The sequence below is a fragment of the Orcinus orca genome, chromosome 20 (genome assembly GCF_937001465.1).
Source record: "Orcinus orca chromosome 20, mOrcOrc1.1, whole genome shotgun sequence".
NCBI lineage: Eukaryota > Metazoa > Chordata > Mammalia > Artiodactyla > Delphinidae > Orcinus > Orcinus orca.
The window spans coordinates 45,613,844-45,620,759 of NC_064578.1; positions in this window are offsets into that span (position 1 = coordinate 45,613,844).

Here is a 6,916-nt window from a genome sequence, read left to right on the forward strand (position 1 = left end):
CAGTCCAGCGGGGTCCTCCATGACCCAGGCCCGTTGCTATGACCTGTAGTCTGTTCTGATTGTTCAGCGCCCAGGTTTAACACTAGTTGTTAAATATTTTGAATGGCAACACGTATTTAGTGTCTATCTTAAGGAGGGGACTCTGCAGAGGTTAGAATTTTTGTTTTGGTTGCAAGTAGCAAAAATTTCACTCAGTGGTCCATATGGAAATGGTAATTTATGGACTTTGTTAATATAGGCTTCAGGTACAGTTTGATCCAGAAGTCCTCAATGTCCATAGGATTCTGGCTCCCTTTGTCTACCTTTCCCTGCTCCGCCCTTCTCTGATGGTGGTCTCTGACCTCAGACCAGCCCACTTCACCGTCTGAGGCTGCACATCCACATGTCTTACTGTTCAGAGAAAAAAGGAGCTGAAGTCCAACATTTCCAGGCAAAAGTCCTGTCAGTCACTCTGATTGGGTGGGGTTGGGTCATAAGCTCACTACTTTACCACTCACTCTGCCAGACAGATGGGACCTTGATTGGGTTAAGCCCTTCAGAGCCCACCCCTGGAGCTGAGGGTTGTCAATCCCTCCCTAATCTCTTGCTTATGTGTCGGGAAAGGCAGCTCTTGTAAGGAACATGTGTGTCAGGAAGGGGAAAAGGACAGACCGAAAGGCCAAAAGCAAATGTGCCTTTGTACTCCACTCCCTGTCCACCCAATAGGCTCAACTCCAGCCCCTCCCCAGAGGTCTTGGGTGAAGGGACTATGCAGGTCCTCTGATCAACCCCTCCACTCCTTCACTGTAGAAGCAGAGGCCCAGGGGACACACCCTCTGAGGGGACACCAGGGCAGACAGTTGGACCAGCTTGTCCGTGATGAGGCAGCATAGCTCCAGAGCAGGCGAGGCCACTGAGGTCACATGATAGAGCTTAGGAATTATCAGGAGAGCATTCAAGCTGAGAAGCTGAAGGACATGCTCAGATGTAGAAAGATGCTCTGGCTGCCCTGTGGAGGATGGCTCGAGACTCGAGGCAGTAGGCCAGGGACCTGGGCAGGAGGGGATGGTGCTGGACCGAAGCCTGGTGTGGGAAGGAGAAGAAGGGACAGGTGGGAGGGATGCTTAGGAGGCCAAGTGAACAGGCTGTGAAGCTGACAGGCCATGGAAGGAGTGGGAGCAAGGGGGGCATTTAGGAAAAGGCCCAGGCCTCTGCCCTGGGGACTGGGGGACAAAGAGGCTGTCCCTGAGATGAGGACTGGGGAGAAGGAACAGATTTGGGGGAGACACTTAGGCCATTTGGGGTCATGGTTGGTGTGGGAGGTCTGACAGACTTCTAGAGGAGCCTGTCCAGGAGGCTGTGGGAACCCCAGGTCTGGGGCTCAGGAGGGAGGTCAGCGATGGCCAAGCAATACACACAACAGTCAGTGGTACAGATACATCTGTCAACAAACTTCACTGTACTGATGCGATTAAGGAGAATGTGATGAGATAACATCCTGGTGTTTTTTTGTTGTTTTTTGGGTTTTTTTTGTGGTATGCAGGCCTCTCACTGTTGCGACCTCTCCCATTGCGGAGCACAGGCTCCGGACGCGCAGGCTCAGTGGCCATGGCTCACGGGCCCAGCCGCTCCGCGGCATGTGGGATCCTCCCGGACCGGGGCACGAACCCGTGTCCCCTGCATCAGCAGGAGGACTCTCAACCACTGCACCACCAGGGAAGCCCAACATCCTGTTTTGACCTAAGTCCATTCAGGCTGCTGTAACGGAAGACCATAGACTGGGTGGCTTACAAACAACAGAAATTTCTGAGTTCTGGAGGCTGGGAAGTCCAAGACCAAGGCGCTGGCAGATTCGGTGTCTGGTGAGAACCTGCTTCCTGGTTCATAGATGACCATCTTTTTACTGTGTCCTCACATGATAGAAGGGATGAGGAAGGTCACTGAGGTCTCTTTTATAAGGACATTAATCTCAAATATGAGGGTTCTGCCCTCACAGACTAATTGCCTCCTGATACCATTACATTGGGAGTTAGGTTTCAACATAGGAGTTTGTGGGGAACACAAACTTTCAGTCCATAGCAGATCCCTTTTCTTAGATTATCAAGTAATCTTCATGATGTTCTATCAGGAAAGTTCTATCATTGTCCCCATTTCATAGATGAAGAAACAGAGACTCAGGTGTGCAAACATGTATGATTACATGAATAGGTACCTGAAAAAGCTTTTTATAAAATTCAACATCCATTCCTTATATTAATTCTAAGTCAAATAGAAATAGAAGGAAACTGTTTGAGCAAGATTATCAAATTACCTGATTACCAAAGACACATGGGACTTCCCTTGTGGCCCAGCGGTTGGGAATCCGCCTGCCAATGCAGGGGACACTGGTTCGAGCCCTGGTCCGGGAAGATCCCACATGCCGCGGAGCAGCTAAGCTTGTGCACCACAACTACTGAGACTACACTGTAGAGCCTACGAGCCACAACTACTGAACCCACACTCCTAGAGCCTGTGCTCCACAGCAAAGCCACCACAATGAGAAGCACGTGCACTGCAACAAAGAGTAGCCCCCACTCACCGCAACTAGAGAAAGCCCACGCGCAGCAACGAAGACCCAATACAGCCAAAAATAAATAAATAAATAAATAAATAAATAAACAAACAAGAAAAACAAAGACAGATGGCGTATGGCATATGGCAGTTAAATGCCAAAGCCATTTTCATTAAAATTTTATAGGTAGAGTCCACACGTATGAAAAACTAGAGCTAATAAATGCGTTCAGCAAAGTTGCAGTACACAAAATCACCACACAAAAATTGGTCGCATTTCTATACACCAGCAATGAATACACTGAAAAGGAAATTTTTTTTAAAAATCCTATTTACAACATCAACAACAAAAAGAATAGAAGTTTTAAGAATAAATTTATAGGGACTTCCCTGGTGGTCTAGCGGTTAAGACTCTGTGCTCCCAATGCAGGGGGCCCGGGTTTGATCCCTGGTCAGGGAGTTAGATCCCGCATGCTGCAACTAAAGATCCCGCGGGCCACAACTAAGACCCGGCGCAGCCAAATAAATAACTATTTAAAAAATAAATTTATGCAAGGAGGAAAAAGACTTGTATAGTGAAAGCTACAAAACATTGCTGAAAGAAATTAAAGAAGACTTAAATAAATGGAAAGATATCCCATGTTCATGAATTAATATTGTCAACAATACTATCTGAATTAGTTTGCTAGGGCTGCCATAAGGAAATATCACAGACTGGATAGCTTAAACAACAGAAATTTATTTTCTCACAATTCTGGCCAGAAACTTAAGATCACAGTGTCAGCGGGTTTGGTTTCTGAGGCCTCTCTTCTTGGCTTGCTGATGGCTGCCCTCTTGCGGTGTCCCCACTGTCTTTCCTCTGTGTGGTCACATCACTGGTGTCTCTTTGTGTGTCCAAAGTGCTCCCCTTATAAAGACTCCTTTCAGATTGGATTAGGGCCCACTGAGCCTCATTTTAAAGTAACCACATTTGGGGACTTCCCTGGAGGTCCAGAGGTTGACTCCGCGCTTCCACTGCAGGGGGCGCAGGTTTGATCCCTGGTTGGGGAACTAAGATCCCACACGCCATGCGTGGGGAGCGGCAGAAAGAAAGAAAGAGAAAGTAATCACCTTTTAAAAGGCCCTATCTCCAAATACAGTCCTGTTCTGAGGTACTGGGACTTCGGGCTTCAACATATACATTTTAGGGGAACACCATTTAGCCCATAACATGACCCAAAGTGAAATACAGATCCAGTGCAATCTCTATCAAAATCCCAATGGCAATTTTGCATACGTATCCTAAAACTCATATGGAACTCCAAATAGCCAACACTATCTTGAAACAGAAGAACAAAGTTGGAGTACTCATACTTTCTAATCTCAAAACTGCAAAGCTGCAGTAATCAGAACAGTGTCTTACTGGCATAAAGACAGACATACAGACCAATGTAATAGAATAGAGAGCTCAGAATAAACCCTCACATATATAGTCAACTGATTTTTGACCAGGTGCCAAGACCATCCAAGGAGAAGAGACACTCTTAACAACAAATGGTACTGGGAAAACTGGATGTCCACATGTAAAAGAAAAAGTTGGACCCTTACCTTATACCGTGTACAAAAATTAACCAAAACCAGATCAGATTCCTAAATTTAAGGGTGAAAACTATACTGGGAATTCCCTGGTGGTCCAGTGGTTAAGACTCAGCACTTTCACTGCCATGGGCCCAGGTTCGATCCCTGTCAGGGAACTAAGATCCCACAAGCCACGCAGGGTGGCCAAAAACAAAAACAAAAACAGTTAAAACTATAAAACATAGGGGAAAATCTTGACCTTTGATTTGTCAGTGATTTCTTAACTATGATACCAAAAGTACAGGCAAAAAAAGAAAAAAACAGATAAATTGAACCTCATCAAAATTAAAAACTTTTGTGAATCAAAGGATACCATCAAGAGAATGAAAAGCCAACCCACAGAGTGGGAGAAAATATTTGTAAATCATATATCTGATAAAGACTAGTATATAGAAAATGAAGAACTCCTATAACTCAACAACAAAAAACCACAGGCAACTCAATTTAAAATGGCAAAGGACTTGAACAGACATTTCTCCAAAATAGATATGTAAAATAACCAGTAAGCACATGAAAAGATTGTTCAACATCATTAGTTATCAGGGAAATGCAAGTCAAAACCACAGTGAGATATCACTTCACATACATTAGGATAGCTATAATAATTAAAAAACAACAGCAAGTACAAGTGTTGGCAAGGATGTAGAGAAATTAGAACCTTTGTATATTGCTGGTGGGAATGTAAAATTGTTCAGATGTCATGGAAAACAGTTTGGTCATTCCTCAAAAGGTTAAACATAGAATTACTGTAGGGGCTTCCCTGGTGGCGCAGTGGTTGAGAGTCCGCCTGCCAATGCAGGGGACACACGTTCGTGCCCCGGTCCGGGAAGATCCCACATGGCGCAGAGCGGCGGAGCCCGTGAGCCATGGCCGCTGAAAAAAAAAAAAAAAAAGAATTACTGTATCATTCAGCAGTTCCACTCCAGGGTATATTACCCAGAAGAATTGAAAACATATTCTACAACAAGTACATGTACATGCATGTTCATATCAGCAGTATTCACAAAACCAAAAGGTGAAAACAGCCCAACTGTCCATCAGTGGATGAATAAACAAATGTATATCCATACAATAATACAATAGTATTCAGCCATAAAAAGGCATGAAGTACTGAAATACTCTGTAACATCTATGAACCTCAAAACCAATATGCTAAGTGAAAGGAGCCAGACGTCTAAGGTCACATATTTTATGATACCATTTATATGAAATACCCAGAATAGGTAAATGCACAGAGACAGAATGCAGATTGGTGGTTACTAGGGGCAGGGAAAAAGGAAGGAATGTAAGGCAACAGCTTAAGGGAAATGGGTTTCCTTCTGTGATGATGAAGATGTTTTGGAGGTTGATAGAGGTGGTATTTGCACAACAGTGTGGATGTAATAAATGCCACCGAATTGTTCACTTTAGCATGATTAATTTTATTTCCATTTCACCTCAACATAAGATACATATATATGTATATAAAAAACAGTACGGTATTTACCAAGAATAAATATTTAAAAACAGTGTGGGGACTTCCCTGGTGGTCCAGTGGTTAAAAATCTGCCTTCCAATGCAGGGGATGCAGGTTCGATCCCTGATCGGGTAACTAAGATCCCGCATGCTGTGGGGCAACTAAGCCCACACGCTGCAACTACTGAGCACGCGAACCACAACTAGAGAGACTGCGTGCCACAACTACAGAGCCAACATGCTCTGGAGTCCGCATGTGGCAACTAAGACCCAATGCAGTCAAAAATAAAAATTAAAAAAAAATATTAAAAAAAACAGTATGGTATTTACCAATAATAAATATAGACCAGTAGAATACAGTAGGTGACTTAAAATATGTGTGATTATTGAAGAGCTTTAATATGATACAAATGTTTTTCACTTTGGTGAGAAAGTGATAGTTTAATAAATGTTTCTGAAAAAATTGACTGTGAGGATAAAATCGAATTTAGATCACTACTTCACACCATATGCAAAAATTAATTCAAGATTAATAATAAAAATCACATGTGGAAAAACACAAATACTTTACCAAAAAGTTTTGGAGACTATTTGTTTTACTTTGGCATGGGGAGAATTTCCTAAGCAAAAGGGAAAGAGAAAGTTACATAAATTTGACTATGTAATAAGTAAAATTTTGGGGGCTTCCCTGGTGGCGCAGTGGTTGAGAATCTGCCTGCTAATGCAGGGGACACGGGTTCGAGTCCTGGTTTGGGAAGATCCCACATGCTGCGGAGTAACTACGCCCGTGAGCCACAACTGCTGAGCCTGCGTATCTGGAGCCTGTGCTCCACGTCAAGAGAGGCCGCGATAGTGAGAGGCCCGCGCACCGCGATGAAGAGTGGCTCCAGCATGCCACAACTAGAGAAAGCCCTCGCACAGAAACGAAGACCCAACACAGCAAAAATAAATTAATTAATTAATAAACTTCTACCCCCAACATCTTCTAAAAAAAAATTAAAATTTTGCATGGCAAAAGATGAATAAATTATAAATGTATATATGTATATATATTCAGAAAATAAACAGTAGACCAAAGAAAATAGTTGCAACATATATGATAAAACGTTTTATCTCCAATATGCACATGTACCTAAAAATTTATAGAAAAATGCAATAACCCCACAGAAAATTTCAGAGAAGAGGAAATCCAAATGTTCAATAAACACAGGAAAGGATGCTCAACCTCATTAGTACAGAAATCCAAACTAAAGCAACAAAAAATTAGTGCTCGTGCCCTATCAGACTGGTAAAAGGAAAAAGCAGAAGCTATATA